Raw genomic sequence first — 16443 nt, 5'->3', positions numbered from 1 at the left:
TCTGGAACATACCAGTTCTCTCTGGTGTGGGACCAGCACCATATCTAACTATACGGGTACCAGTTCCCTGGGGTGGCACGTGGGTGTAGCAATGCTGAGGTGTGCTGATATTATACCTGTTTGTTGCATCGTGCGCTGTATCTAAACTAACCCCACAACTAAGTCAACTAATAAACATGGGCTACGCATATCTTAAACATGCCTCTGTGTGTGTGTGTGTGCGTGCGTGCGTGCGTGTGTTTGTGCGTGCTTGCGTACATGTGTTTTTTCGGGGATGCAGAGAAAGTCTTCCAGCTGTTCCAATGAGAACATCCATCCATCCATACATACATAGACCTATGCACTTAATTCTGGTTTGTTTATAACTAAGAGGAAGACACATTTATCATCAAAAACCACTAGTTATCATCAAAAAGGATGGTCACAGTTTGCTAAAAAAGAGTCCCTAAAAAGCCTGCAGAGGTCTCGTAAAAGATATTGTGGACAGATGAGATGAATATTATCATGGACTAGAGTGACAAAAGTTTGGAGAAAAAAGGATCTGCCCAAGATCTACAGCATACCACCTCATCTGTGAAATATGGTGCAGGGGGTGTTAGGTGTGGGCATGTATAGTTGCCATTAGAACTTGCTAACTTGTCTTAATTGATGATTGTACCTGCTGATGGCAGCAGCAGAATGTATTCTGAAGTGCACAGAAACATCTTGTCTGCTTGAGTGCAAGCAAATGCCTCCAAATGCATTGGATGGAGCCACACCATACAATAAAACAATGACCCAAAACACTGCCATAGCAACTAGTGGAAAGATCTTGATTGGCCAAGTCAATCTTCAGATTAAAATTCAATTGAACATGCATTACATTTCCCTAATGATAAGAATTTAGGCAAAAAGACCTCAAAACAAACAACAACTAAAGATGGCTGCAGTACAGGCCTAGCAGAGCATCACCAAAGAAGATGCCCAGCGTCTGGTGGGGTTAGTGGGTTGCAGACTTCAGGCAGTTATTGTCCACTAAATACTAGTGGATTGTCCACTAAATACTAAACATGACTGCTTCATTTAGACATTTGATAAGTCTGTCCCATTACTTTTGGGTACACTGAAATAGGGGGATAATGCATAAAAGTGGGGTAATTTCTAAATGGTGAAACCAATGTGTATACAAATACCATCAAATAAAAGCTGAGAATCTCTACTTTAACCTTGTAGTAATTGTTTAATTTCAAATCCAAACGTTTGATAAAGTTCTTCATAACCAACATCAGGGAGATGTGACCAGAGAGTGGATCCTGGCTATAAGGGCACACTCTTGCCAACACACATTCTGGTGTGACATGTGGAATGTCTTATTGATCTATGTTGCTTTGGCTGTCTCCATGTGTGGATCATTGTAATCAGGGGTGGGGCTGGCCTTTTAAACACCTGTGCTTTGTTTCATTCAGGGAAAACAAAGAGATTTTTAACATTTCTTTTAAAGAGACAACACACATTTTCTGCCATGCCTCTGTCAATTGATTTGGCTTTAATCAATGGTTTCTTCTTGATGTTGTGTACATGTTTTCAAGCCTATGTCACCTTTCAGAGGAAATCAAGGAACCTATCCAGATCTGATGTCGTATTAGATGAGTCAAACCCTGTCAGAACATAGTTTGCTTTTGCTAGATTCTTTTCTTTTCTTTTGTCTAGTATTGGTATACATGGTCGAAATTATGCACTCATATTTAGTATTTGGTCGACAATACTTTGTATGCAATAACCGTCTGGGACCCATTGACCCCACCAGGTGCTGGGTATCTTCTCTGGTGATATTCTGCCAGGCCAGCCATCTTTTTGCCAGGTCTTTTTGCCCAAAATCTTACCATCAGATAATGAAATGCATGTTCAATAGGATTTAAATCCAAACATTGACATGGCCAGTCAAGAACTTTCCACTTTTTCGCCCTGAAAATCTCCCTAGCTCCAATGGCAGTATGTTTTGGGTCATTGTCTTACTGTATGATGAAGCGCCATCCAATGAATTTGGAAGCATTGCTTTTACTCGACCAGACAAGATATTTCTGTACACTTCAGAATACATTCTGCTGCTGCTGTCAGCAGTAACATCATCAATTATGATAAGTTAGCAAGTTCTAGTGGCAGCTATACATGCCCAAACCATAGCATCCCCTCCACCATGTTTCACAGATGAGATGGTATGCTGTAAACCTTGGGCAGATCCTTTTTTCTCCAAACTTTCCTCTTGCAATCACTCTGATAATATTCATCTTATCTGTCCACAAGACTTTTTTCCACACCTCTGCAGGCTTTTTAGGTACTTCTTAGCAAACTGTAACCTGACTATCCTTTTTAAGAATAACTAGTGGTTTGCATCTTGCAGTGAAGCCTCAGCCATTTGCGATTGCTGAGCTCATCAGTGCTTGATTTTGGCAAGTCTAAGGTTTTGACTATGTTTCAGATTTTTCAGCTTTCACCATTTGTCAATTCCTTTGCTATTGTAATGTATCTAACACCTTGTCCTTTGTTGGGAATGATATTTAAGGAGAGGGACAGCGAGATATTCTTTGAGTTTTGGGTTAGGCCCATCACGGGCATCATTCTCCCGCGTTGTCCTTGACGCACGTTAACGTATGGTTAAAACTTACAGACGTATGTTGTTTTAAATTGTGTTAAATTGGTTATTTTGTTGATACTCTATTCTCATTCTTCCTATGGGCATTAATGTGATGTTGTGCGCTCGATAAAGGTTCTGTTAATCAGGGCTGGCTCTAGCCATTTTGGTGCCCAAGCATTTTTCCTTCTTTTGCATTATCAAATGTCTAAATTAAGCACTCATGTTTAGTATTTGGTCCCCAATCCTTTGTATGCAAAAGTGCAAAAGTCTGTGACCAACCAGACGCTGGGTATCTTCTCTGGTAATGCTATGTTGCAGCGACTGTTGTTGTTTTTTTAGGATGTTTTGCCCTAAGTCTCCTCTTGAGCAAATGAAATGCATGTTGTATAGGATTTAAATCTGGAGACTGACTTGGCCAGTCAACAACTTTCCACTTTTTGGCCCTGAAAAATTCCCTAGTTCCTATGGCAGTATGTTTTGGGTCATTGTCCTGCTGTATGATGAAATGCTGTCCAATGAGTTTGGAGCCATTTACTTGTACTTGGACTGACAAGATGTAAATAAATGATTCTCAATTATGGTGAGCATTCTTTGGTTATCCAATGGAAGTCTTCCTTGGCCTACTAGGTAATTTGCGATTTCTGAGCTCACCAGTGCTTTCTTTCCTTTTAATGAAGTTAAATGAAGTTCCAAACTGTTGATTTTGGTAGGTTTAAGGTTTTGGCTATGTTTATTTTTTTTCTGATATTTCAGCATCATAATGGCTTCCCTGACTTTCAATAACATCTCTTTGGTCCTCATGTTGACAAGACACCAATAGCAGACTGCACAAATTATGTGACGGAACACACCTGACGAACACACTTGTCAAGCCAATTGTCCTATCACTTTTGTGTAGCCTGAAATAGGGGGATTATGCATAAAAGTGTTGGAATTTCTGAATGATAAACCAATATGTACATTATATAAAAAATAAAAATCTCTACGTTTTTATTTCAAATCCAAACAGAAGAAAAAATGCTTCACTGTCCCATTACTTACGCACGGTACTGTATAACCTTCTGTGGAAAGGGTTCTACATGGAACCCAAAAGGTTTCTTCAAAGGGACAGTGGAAGAAGAACCCTTTTTGGTTTTAGGTAGCACTTTTTCAAAGAGTGCAGGATCTGTGATGGGTCTGTCTGTCTCTATCTACGGTATATTTGCTTGAATGCCACAGCCTATTTAAATATTGTTGCTGACCATGTGCATCCCTTCATGGCCACAATTTACCCACCTTCTAATGGCTACTTCCAGCATGATAATGCACCATGTCACAAAGCAAACGTCGTCTTAAACTGGCTTCATGAACATGACAATGAGTTCAGTGTTCTTCAGTGGCCTTCCTTGTCACCGGATCTGAATCCAATAGAACACCTTTGGGATGTGGCAAAACGGGAGATTTACATCTTGAAAGTGCACCTGAAACATGTGCAGGAATTGCGTGATGCAATCATGTCATCATTGACCAGAATCTCAAAGGAATCAATGTCACGAAGAATTTAGGCTGTTTTGAGAGCAAAGGGAGGCTCTACCTAGTATTAGTATAGTGTTCCTCATAAAGTGTTGGGTGAGTGTATATCTAACTATCTTTGTTTTTGCTGGTCTGTAGGATCTATGATGGCCGTCGGCCCGTCCTGTGTATCATGGACACAGCCATGATCAAAACCATCCTCATCAAGGAATGCTACTCCCTTTTCACTAACAGGAGGAAAATACGCTAAATTGAAGTTGTTGTATGGGGAAAAAAACATAAGGGCTCCTTAAATAGATAATATCATTGTTATTATAGCATTATTAATATTCGGTTAATTTTGCAGTATATAATCATTGTTATTTTTCTAGAATTTTTATCTCAACGGGCCTCTGTATGACGCCGTGTTTATCGCTGAGGATGATGCATGGAGACGGATCCGTAGTGTCCTGTCTCCCTCCTTCACCAGTGGGCGGATCAAAGAGGTACAGTCCCATCTCTCCTCTCCTTCTTTTATTCATTCCAACAACACAAATAAATGAATGACTAACAACTCTGACGTGTGTGTGTGTGTTTATGTGATTTGTACTATGTGTATAGTGTGTATTCATTGTTGTTTGTTGTTGTGTGAAGCAGCAACTTTAATTGTCCAAGACAAATTTCCATCCGGGACAACAAAGTATATTTAATCTTATCTTAGATAAGTTCAGTGGTCAGATGACAGAGTTTAGAATAATAGTTCATCTTTGGAGTCACTTATTCCTTGACTATATACATAATGTATCCTGTATGAATGTATATTCTCAGGCTATATAAACATTAAAATAATTCCTGTTTCAAACATGATATTAACCCATGTTTTGCACATATTAATCCATGTATCAATCATCATATTTTTCCATGTATCCTTCCCAACTCAGATGTTCGGGATCATGAAGCAGCACTCTGGTAATTTGGTCAGCAATCTGAAGAAGACGGCCAATAACGAAGAGCCCATTGAACTAAAAGAGTGAGTATTTCTCTCCGAGAAGATAAGGTGAATTTGTAATTTCAGTGAACTCCCCCTTTAATTTTGTGGTTGTGGTTCTGGTGGTCAAAGATTGTGTGGTTGTGTTCCAGGTTCTTTGGACCATACAGTATGGATGTGGTCGTCAGCACTTCATTCAGTGTCGACATCGACTCCCTCCACAACCCCTCTGACCCCTTTGTGACCAACATCAAGAAAATGCTCAAGTTTGACATCTTCAGCCCACTGTTCCTCACAGTCAGTACAACTTCCTCCATATAGCTTTCAGTCTCAATCATTTTGTGCTTAATAAATGAAGCTATCGATTTCATTGATTAGACTGACATACACTGTGGAAACACTCTATGAGACCACCAGTAGCTCTCTGTCCTTCCTGGCCTACAATCTGGCAACCAGCCCTCACATCATGACCAAGCTGCAGGAGGAGATAGACACTGTGTTTCCCAACAAGGTAACCCCTCTGCAGACTCCTATATAGTACTATTCATGTGGAACAGGAAATATGATAGTGACAGTATTTTAGAGGGTACTGATGAGTGTGTAACCCCTGTGCACTGCAGACTCCTACAGTATCTATTACTATTGCTTTGGAACAGATGGTTAGATAGGTGACAGTATTTTGCAGTGTGCTAATGTGTCTGTAGCATCCCTGTGCAGACTTCTGCCCAGTATTATTCATTTGAAACAGGAAGTAGATAGGTGTTGTTGGAATCTTCAGAATAGTTAAAAGGCCAGTACCTGAGGACCTGAGGGATCTACAGGGTATATACCTTAAAAGCATGTCTGACATGCAGTGGTGTGCGTGACCATAGAGTGATTTCTAAACTAATACAATTATCTTAAAATAAATTATAAAACGAACAGGTTATTAGTGCAGAGACTTTTATGATATGTGCTCTCCATCTGACTCGTGCTGCTGCATTCTGTATCATTTGCCAATAGCTTTCTTTGGTCGACCAGACAGGAGAGTGTTACAGTAATCAAGGCTGCTAGTAATACAAGCATGCATTCGTCTCTCAGTGTCAGCCTGGGAGAGGAAAGGTTGCATCTTTACAGCTGTGTTCTGTAAAGGTCCATGTAATATTCAACCTTTTTAAAAGCTTCCTAAAGGTTGTAATGACTATCTTTAATCGGTAGAGATCAGGGAACGAGATCCCTTGAAATAAATATTTCATTTACAAACGCTGTTTTGGTTCGGAAAACACGCTTTTTAAAATGGAGTGTCCTACCTGGACACTCGGTTTGCATATAAACATGTTGTTACTGCCAGGGGTGTTATAGGGGAGTGGACTCACCTTTCTGTCTGTGGGGGCTGCCTCTTCCAATCGTGTGCGCATGCAGAAACACAACAGCTAATGTCCAACACTGCAAGTTCATTTCGGGGGGTTATATTATTATAAGGGAGGATGTTGTCGTTTGGACAACTTCAGACAGAATTTCTCCACGATGGCAGATTTCCGACAAACTTACTTACTCTTCTTTAAGTGATACAAATATGTTTTAGTCACATTCTTGATATGGGTTTCAAAATTAAGATCTGAGTCAATGGTGACACCTCTGTTTTTTGCCTGGTGCTTAGTGTTACTGTAAGTAGAAGTGTCTTTAAGTATGCAGACAGTTTCTCTCTTTCGGTTTTTGCTCGAATGACTAGTTCTGTGACATCCATATGTCTGCAATGCATTTCACCAGGAAATCAATCAAACTGTTTGACTGGTGCTACAGAGTCGATAGTTGCCCTTAGTTTGGTGTTGAAGCTGGTTAATAAATCATAATCACAGGAGGAAGCTGTTGATGGTGTACTATTCATATTCATCATCATGAATCTCATCTGCTCAGCGACATGGCTAGATAAATAATAGAGGATGCAACAGGAGTAAGACCCTTTGTAATCACTAGGTCCAGGGTGTGGCAGTGGTTATGGGTGAGCCCAGTAACTCGCTTAATAAAGTCCGTAGAATTCAAATCAAATCCATGGCTGTCGAGTCAGTCTCATTGTCCACATGTAGGTTAAAATCACCAATGATAATAATCTTAGCATAATTTGAATGAAAGGTAGATGGGCCTTGGATGAAACCGTGATCTTTACATTTCTCATCCTTGTCATCAGGTGTCTTTATCACTCATTACTGTGCAACAGGAGGCTGATGGAGGTAGAAATGGGAGGACAGCTCATTGTAATTAGAGCTTGACAGATATATCTGATATTGGCCTTAAAGAAATATCTGGAGAGTTATTCACCATGTTATATATAATATAGAGGAAACTGGACAGCACTTATTATGGATCATTTAACACAATTACACATGACACAACTGTGTTAACAGAGACACAATACGTCCTGCTCCTGTACATGTTTGTATATACTGTACATTTTCCCCTATGTCTGCTAAGGGCTTCACTGCTTTTTCCACTGTTTATGTGGCACATAGGATATTTATATGTAATTGGCCACTTACGTAAATGGGCGATTCTTAGACTACGGGCACTTTCATGTCCTTTGATCATATTTTATAAAAAAAATAAAATAAATTGGGAATATTCACACTTTCATAGTTATCTTTACAATGAAAGTACTTTAGGAACTTTTTACCGGTAGTCTATGATGATCTTTTCACCTTTTTCAACATCGTTATAGATGCAAATATTGCTGTTTTGTTTTATCTATTTTTTTTTAAATGTGACTGAATAAAGTATCAGTAAAATAATCAAAACATAATTGGGGTATTTAAGGTCAAACAACTATTTATGTGATTTTATATACAAAATGTAGTTGTCCCACAGTATTGCCATCATTTCCACCACAACACTGTAATGTCCCTTTAAAAGGTTTGTGTGAAAGATGGTTTGGGTAGTTTCTATGGAGATGAACAGTTACATCACAGCACATGTCTGATATGGAGGATATTTTGGATTTCTTCACCAACTTTTGAAGAAAACTCAAGGTAAATATTGCTTGAAATGAAAATATTTTTATTGTATGTCATTTCCAAACATGACGTAACATCAATTGAGTTTGTAAATAAATCGATTTTTTAACGTACATAGATGTATTTTGCATGCATGAAATGCTAGGTACCAATTCATAGCTAATCTGTGATGCTAGCTTGGATTTTTTTACAAAATACTGTAAGATTGTCATTTCCACCTCCGTCATTTCCAACACATTACCTTCTTGGGTGGAAATGACAAAGGTGAGGTGGAAATTACATTTATGCTTACAAGGTGCAATTCATAGATTGTGAGGCTACATATGTGTAATTTATTTATTAAAATGTACAATGTTAATGTTTTATTCAAATGCATATTTGTTGAAATGCATTTTCATCTATTTTTAAGATGCCACGGACCTCTACTGCAGAAAGGTCTCAGGCCTATAGGGACAGAATAAAAGAGGACCCTGTCAAATATGAAGAGCGACTGAAAAGAGACAGGGAGAGATACCTGAGGAAAAAAGAAAGAGGGGTTGACCCAGAAATGACCCAGTCATTTCCACCACCTCATACCTTTTTTTAAAAATAGTTACAAAATTCTAATCACTCATTAAAAACTTCTGCATAGTTTATGGGATAATGTTCCACTTAATGTAATAACACAAGTAGTTATTTCCTGAAATGTATCTAACCAATCCAATATTATATTTCAGGTTGTGGAAGCTTTGTGTTTGGTCCTCATCTCAATTAATTTACCTAATCCACAAATGTATGGTAATTGCAATATAGGTATAAACTGGTAAAACTATGTGTGAAAGTGGTCTTACACTGTTGAGAAATTATGTATATCATACTTTTTTAAAATAATAATCAAATGTTTACATGTGATGGAAATTACATTTGTTCAATGCGGGTCGGACAATATGTAAAAAAACACCAATTTGTCTTGTAATGTTAGTGCGTTCTCTTATGGATCATGAAACTAGACTAGTTATATTAACCTGTTAGACTGTAACAATTTAGATTTGAACATTTTTTTTCCCCTCAAGTTCACAAGGCCAAAAGTGCCTGTAGTTGAAGAATCGCCCAAATGTGTTATTTTATATGTATGCACTTTATCTTGCATGTTTACAGACTCCCCCCATTCAATTTCACGCATTTCTATTTGGAGTATAAAAGGCACTAGATCACCTGCGGGTATATAAACTGTGGCTTGCGCTGCGTTCTTCAGTTGGCAGTTAATACCTGAACCAGTAAAGACTGAGGACCAGACGACTCACTAGTGTGTTTTCCATTTATTCTTAAGCATAAGCATTAATACAGTTTGTCATTAATGTAGGCTTTCTATTTAGTGTACCGTTAGGCATAGTAGCATATGAAGTTTGTAGTCTGTTAGCGGTAATTGCGCTAGCTTGGTATCCTAAACGAGGACGAGTTAGCACTAGTTTGCCGTTTACGATGAGTGGTTGTTGTCAAATGACACCTGACAAAACATGTCGAAGGGAGTCTGGTGTAACGTTTGCCTGACTCCACTGATACAGATGTATGTGTAGGATTTAATGTTAGAGTGTTTTGTAGTTTACATTTTCTTTGTTTTTCTTCGTTTTCTCCTAACGGTTAAGAGAAGGTAGACGGTTAGAGCCAGAGTCCGAACCGCTGATGAACAGCGCTGTAGTTTACCGTTGCCAAGGCAACCAGGCAGCTCACAGGTTGTACCATATTTCTAAATCATTATTTTGATATAATACTGAAATGTTGATATTATATTGTTATTGTTTTACATTGTAATTTGTATTGTTCCAACTAAGTTCAGTTGGCAGTTAATACCTGAACCACGAGTATGTTTTCCATTTATCCCCCCCCCTATACTAACCCTAACCCCAACCCCACCCAGAGACCTCTTCATCCCCGCTACCCCCCTTGTACAAGTTCTCTCCTGCTAATACAAATAAAATGAAATAGCCGACTGCCTATGGCCCCTGGTGTGAGCATTGATTACTTTGTCTTATGATGACTGTTGGATAGATGATTCAATTACTTAAACAAATGTATTGTTGTAAGTCGCTTTGGATAAAGGCGTCTGCTAAATGCCATGAATGTAAATGTAAATTACAATGGAGGGCCATGTCCAGAAACGACCCCGAGCCCCTACCACTGATCTATATACCTATATCTATGTCTGTGTTTTGTCTATTAATTAATAATATGATGATGATTAATCCCAACGACGTATATTTTCCAAGAAACAACATGAGCATATCTGTAATCAAATAAATATCTCCTGCGTCATAATGCTGTTGTCTTGATGACGCTGCTAGCAATGACGTAAATTTATGTAAAAGTCACTTTGGTCACTTGAACCTCCAGTTGTTGTCAAATAGCCTTTGCTGATTGTCATTTGTAATGTGGTACGCTCATTAGTGGAAATAGATTCAATTACATTTCAACACAATGGAGAAAAACTGGTGGGACCCGCCGCAGGTAAGTTTGCCTTGCTCTATTTTAGTTTAAATAAACGGGAATACTTTACATTAAATTGCCCCAATACTTGGGCCAAATGTCCAAGGACGTAGGATGTATCTTTCGAGAGGGGGTGCTGCCTAAATGTTGTGTAAAGGGCTGTGCCATGGCTGCTGGTGGGCCGGTCGATCTGTGGGCTGCGGGGCCGGTGAGCGACACGATGTGTGGGCTTCGCGCAGATCCCCCCTACCTTAATCGAATAAGCACTAGGCCGACAAGCTCCTGTATATTTTCAGCCTACCTCAAGTCCGTGAACTGCCTTCAAGTAAACGCAAAGCTGTAAGAAGCAGGGCTGAAAATTAATCAAATCAAGCTCTATCATCCGTGGTGACAACATGTTACTGTACACTTGTTTGTATTCGTATTGTAACGAACGGCGGGGCAGAGTAGCTTGCCTTAAGCGGGTATCGAACTCGCAACCTTCCGCTTACAAACCGGCCGCGCTAGCCACAACACCAAGAGAGTTAACTCACTTGGCGGAGCTGCTAACGGGCCTTACACAGGGTCGTTACACTATCCCCTCCGTTCGGGAGAGCGTGCCCTCACGCTTCACTATACAAGTCTCTCACGTGGACACGCCTCTCCGATGGCCTCACGGGCGCCATCCCACTTCTGACACCAATGTAACGAACGGCGGGGCAGAGCAGCTTGCCTTAAGCGGGTATCGAACTCGCAACCTTCCGCTTACAAACCGGCCGCGCTAGCCACAACACCAAGAGAGTTAACTCACTTGGCGGAGCTGCTAACGGGCCTTACACAGGGTCGTTACAGTATGTTATCATCCAGTCAAAGTAGCCTACAATTCAAAGCAACATTTCCCCCACAATCAGGACCTAGACCTACTGCAAAGAAATACCCTTAATTGGCTCCTAAGTGAGCGCTTAATTCCAAAAACAGCTGTTTGTCAGTGAAAGAGCAGCGTAACAGCCTAAAAAGTGAAACGGGACGAGCTCAATCGTTGTTACAGAGAGAAATGTGGCTGCAAAATCAACCATTTTAAAGATCAACATTAAAACGAGACAGCTTTATAAATAACCTATAGAGGATGGACTATCGAAGAAAGATGATTGACAGAACAATATCAAAATGGTTAATTTGATGTTTTCAGGTAGGCCCTATCTAAAATATAACCAAACATAGTTGGCACTAATAAGTCTTAATCGACAGGACCTTTCCTTAAGTAAGTCGTAAGTTGACTTTGCAAAGGGCCTACAATTACTTACTGTACAGGCCTACATGATTTGCAATATAAATTGTGTCGGATATGTTGAATAAAAGGTAGATGTAGGCCTTTTTTAAAGGCAAAACTAGAGAGCCCCTTTTGGGAAATTGGGAACGCAACAGCCTATTCTTGAGAACATTGTGAGGTACCGCAATCTCTTTGCGAGGGAAGCCTGTTATCTAACGCAATCATATTTCTTGACGTTTCCCTGTCATTGTGTCTGTCATCTCCATCAGGAAGTTTCAAAGCCCTATGCTACTGTATTTGATAACTACCCACTCACCCCATTCAGGATGGCTAAACATAGACAATATGTAAAGATCACTGGAGACAATTGAATGGTTTTATACTCAGAAAAGACAAATACATTCATAGAGACATTCTCGAGACTGCACCTGTAGTGTGTTCACTGTATGTCCACAGGAGTGTAAAGAGGATCAGGCTGCCCTGATGATGGAGGCAGCAGGACCGGCAGCTTTCGCAGCCTACACCCCACTCCCACAGAGGACATCAAGACGGGCCAGGCACACGAGAGAGAGGGCCAGAGTGGCTAAAGAAAGAAAGGAAGAGAAGGAGGGTTGGAGGAGGGAGATGGAGGAGAGAGCGGAAGAGGTGGAGGGAGCCCAAAACCTTCTGCATAAGGTGAAGGAGCACACCGATGCAGAGAAGGAGAGGCTGAAGGAGGAGAGAGAGAGGGTGGACAAGGACAGAGAAATGGTGGACAAGGACAGAGAAATGGTGGAGAGGAAGAGGAAGATAGTCAACCATCTTAAAGATAATATGGAGAGGAAGAGGAAAGTGTTGGATAGAGACACTGAGAAAGTGAATGAATGCAATGCAATACTCAGTCGCATTCAAAAGACGCAGGAAAATAACAAAAAGGATTTGGAGGAGAGGATTGTCCAGTTGGAAATAAAGGCGAAAGAGGTGGAGGAGGTGGAGAAAGTGACAAAGGAGATGGAGGAGACTTTCCAGAGGGAGATGGAAAAAACAAGAAATGAGATGAAGAGGAGAGAGAAGGAGGTGGAGGAGAGAGAGAGGGTGGTGCAGGAGAGAGAGAAGGAGGTAAAGAAGAGCGAAGAGAGATTAAAGATGAGTGAGAAGGAGACCGAAACAATGGAGGTGATGAAGAGAAGGGTAGAAGAGGTTGACAGAGAGATGGAGAGAATCCTAGAGGAGAAAGAAATGGAGGTGAAACAAGTGAAAGAGAGGATGGAGGTGATGAAATGGGCAGAGGAGGAGAGAGAAAAAGACAGGAATGAGAAGAAGAAAGAAAAGGATATTGAATGGATGAGAAAGGAGTTGGAGGTGATGAAGAGAGTAGAGGAGGTGGAGAGAGAGAAGGAGAAAATCCTGGAGGAGAAAGAATGCGACGTTAAACGTGTGAGAGAAGAGATGGATGTGATGATAAAGAATATGGTGGAAAGGAGGGAGAGGGAAGTGAAAGAGGAGATGAGGATGAAGACAGAGATGGAGAGAGAGAGGGAGAAGATTGAAAAGGAGAAAGAAAAGGTTATTGAATGGATGAGAAAGGAGATGGAGGCGGGTATGAAGAGAGAAGAAGAGATGGAGAGAGAGATGGAGAGAATCCTGGAGGAGAAAGAAAGGGAGGTGAAACAAGTGAAAGAGAGGATGGAGGTGATGAAATGGGCAGAGGAGGAGAGAGAGAGAAACAGGAGTGAGAAGGAGAAAGAAAAGGATTTTGAATGGATGAGAAAGGAGTTGGAGGCGATGAAGAGAGTCGAAGAGATGGAGAGAGAGATGGAGAGAATCCTGGAGGAGAAAGAATGTGACGTTAAACACGTGAGAGAAGAGATGGATGTGATAAAGAATATGTTGGAAAGGAGGGAGAGTGAAGTGGAAGAGGAGATGAGAAAGATTACAGAAGATGTCGTGAAGTGGATGAAGACAGAGATGGAGAGGGAGAAGGAGAAGATTGAGAAGGAGAAAGAAAACGATATTGAATGGATGAGAAAGGAGATGGAGGCGGGTATGAAGACAGTAGAAGAGATGGAGAGAATCCTGGAGGAGAAAGAAATGGAGGTGAAACAAGTGAAAGAGAGGATGGAGGTGATGAAATGGGCAGAGGAGGAGAGAGAGAGAAACAGGAGTGAGAAGGAGAAAGAAAAGGATTTTGAATGGATGAGAAAGGAGTTGGAGGCGATGAAGAGAGTAGAGGAGGCCGAGAAAGAGATGGAGAGAATCCTGGAGGAGAAAGAAATGGAGGTGAAACAAGTGAAAGAGAGGATGGAGGTGATGAAATGGGCAGAGGAGGAGAGACAGAGAAACAGGAATGAACAGGAGAAAGAAAAGGATATTGAATGGGTGAAAAAGGAGTTGGAGGCAATGAAGAGAGTAGAAGTGGTCGAGAAAGAGATGGAGAAAATCCTGAAGGAGAAAGAAGATGACGTTAAACGCATGAGAGAAGAGATGGATGGGATGATAAATAATATGGTGGAAAGGAGGGAGAGGGAAGTGAAAGAGTTGATGACAAAGATTACAGAAGATGTCGTGAAGAGGATGAAGACAGAAATGGAGAGAGAGAAGGAGAAGACTGAAAAGAAAAGAGTAATGGCGGCGAACCTGGAGTTTGCCAGAGAGAGCATGGAGAGGGCTTTCCATAAAGGGAAACAAAATACAGGTATGCCCTCCATTATCTGCTTACAGTGCATTCTAAGGATGATCCTTTTGGCTTCTCAAATCACCTCAAAATAATTTAGATTTTATCTATACAAATGATAAGACAATTTGTCTCTTTCAGATATTTCAACACAGAGACAATTCTGGAAATCCACAACTATCTCGAACTTACTACCACAATAACTACCCTGCATACTACCACTATAACTACACTTGCCGTTTCAATTCTCTTTCATTAAAGTCATATTCAAAGGCAAACTGTGTGTCATGTTTGAAATGCTGTATTTTACAAGTTGCATAGCTGTAAACTATGTTGAGTGATGATGAGTTTAGGAAGAAAAGGTATGTAAAAAATGAATACTCCTGCACACACGATTGTTACCTCTGCTTATTTATTGTGTCGACGTTTCGGTTTATGACCTTTATCAAAACATTTTTATCTGTGAGGTCTGTATTCCTAACACCACAAAAAGACAAAGTGGTGGTGTTTGTGTTTTTTACATTTACAAGTTGAGGAAGAAAAAACATGGCACATGTATGCACATGGGTTAGATTAGAAACAATCTGGGTAAACCTTAATTTGAAGAGGTATGCATGAGGTCTGTTATGTTTTTCTCTATATGCCATAATATTGATTACAATGATCAACATATTTGTACCCTGAAAAGAACCCAAACTGAACAAGTTCCCCATTATAAGTACCTGGGCATTTACATAGATGATACACTTTTAAAATACATGTTGAAAAAGTGATCAAGAGTTTGCGAGTTAGACTTGTACTTGTTTTGTAAAGAAATGTCTTGCTTCACCTTTGATAATAGGAGGAAGATTGTCTTGGCAACGCTCCTCCCTGTCCGTGATTATGGTGACACAATTTAAAATCACACGACAGCCTCAATTCTTAAACCACTAGACCCGATTTATCACTCTGCTCTGCAGTTCATTTGTAGGCATGTTTTCTGTACCCACCATTGTCTTTTGTATCAGTCTGTGGGTTGGGATTCTTTGACGTTGAGAAGGGCTTATCATTGGATTTCATCTGTATATGAAGCAGTTCTTTTAAAACTCCCATTTTACCTCACATCATTGCTTTTATGGCGACTTAGTGGCGATCAAACTTGCAGCTTGTTACTATTTAATGTGCTACAAGTGATTACAGAATTGAGAAGAACTTTTTAGCTGCTGTGCTCCTCAGATATGGAATGATCTTCAGGCTAGACTGAGGTTGGAGCACTTGGTCCCTTACACTTGTACCATCATCTGCTTTTTAGTGGACAATATATGCAATAAATACCTTTTTTACACAAACATCTTGAATCAGAATGGGTCAGCCCTAGCCTCTTACACAAACAGGGTCACAGTCAATGGGTACAAAACTGGAGCAAACGTGTGTATACCAAGATACTGTACCTCGACTCCTTTCCATTCCAAAAGAAATGTGTCCCTTTCCCTTCACTCAAATGTTGTGGATGACATGTACATAAAGCTACACACTGGTGCAGGTGTGATGTTATGAGAGCTTTAGCATTTAGCATTTCCTGTGTCCAGGCGTTCTATTCACTTCTAATAGGACAAATGAAGGTACACTTGCCTCATAAGGCTCATTCTTGTTTCATTTGTCCTATTAGCTCCTACTGACCTCACTTTACACAGACACAGAGGAGGAGAGACTCAGACTCATTAGAAGTTTATTACTGGATCAGTTTACAAAACAAAACAAAACTGCATGGAGCGTACAGTACAGCAGAGCTTGGAGTACCAGACATGAACACACACCTCACATGCACACACACATCGGAGCTGTCACAGTGGTATACCTTGGATCACACACAGACACACACACACACACACACACACACACACACACACACACACACACACACACACACACACACTCACTCTCTCTCAGGGCTGCATGCGGATAGCTCCATCCAGTTTGATGACCTCTCCATTGATCATGGGGTTCTCAGCCAGTGAT

The 16443-nt window shown here is 40.4% G+C and overlaps 2 pseudogenes across 2 annotated transcripts in view; both read left to right on the top strand.

Annotated features, from left to right (window-relative positions):
• Window positions 1-16443, top strand: part of LOC310824105 (cytochrome P450 3A27-like) — a 180820-nt pseudogene that overhangs the window by 65257 nt on the left and 99120 nt on the right. The gene's annotated exons all lie outside the window — the stretch shown is intronic.
• LOC310823664 (cytochrome P450 3A27-like) overlaps window positions 1-16443 on the top strand; it is a 42822-nt pseudogene that overhangs the window by 12447 nt on the left and 13932 nt on the right. The gene's annotated exons all lie outside the window — the stretch shown is intronic.

Source organism: Argentina silus (genome assembly GCF_951799395.1).
Source record: "Argentina silus genome assembly, chromosome: Y".
NCBI lineage: Eukaryota > Metazoa > Chordata > Actinopteri > Argentiniformes > Argentinidae > Argentina > Argentina silus.
The sequence above is the reverse complement of the archived record's forward strand: the minus strand, read 5'-3'. Positions and strand labels throughout refer to the sequence as shown.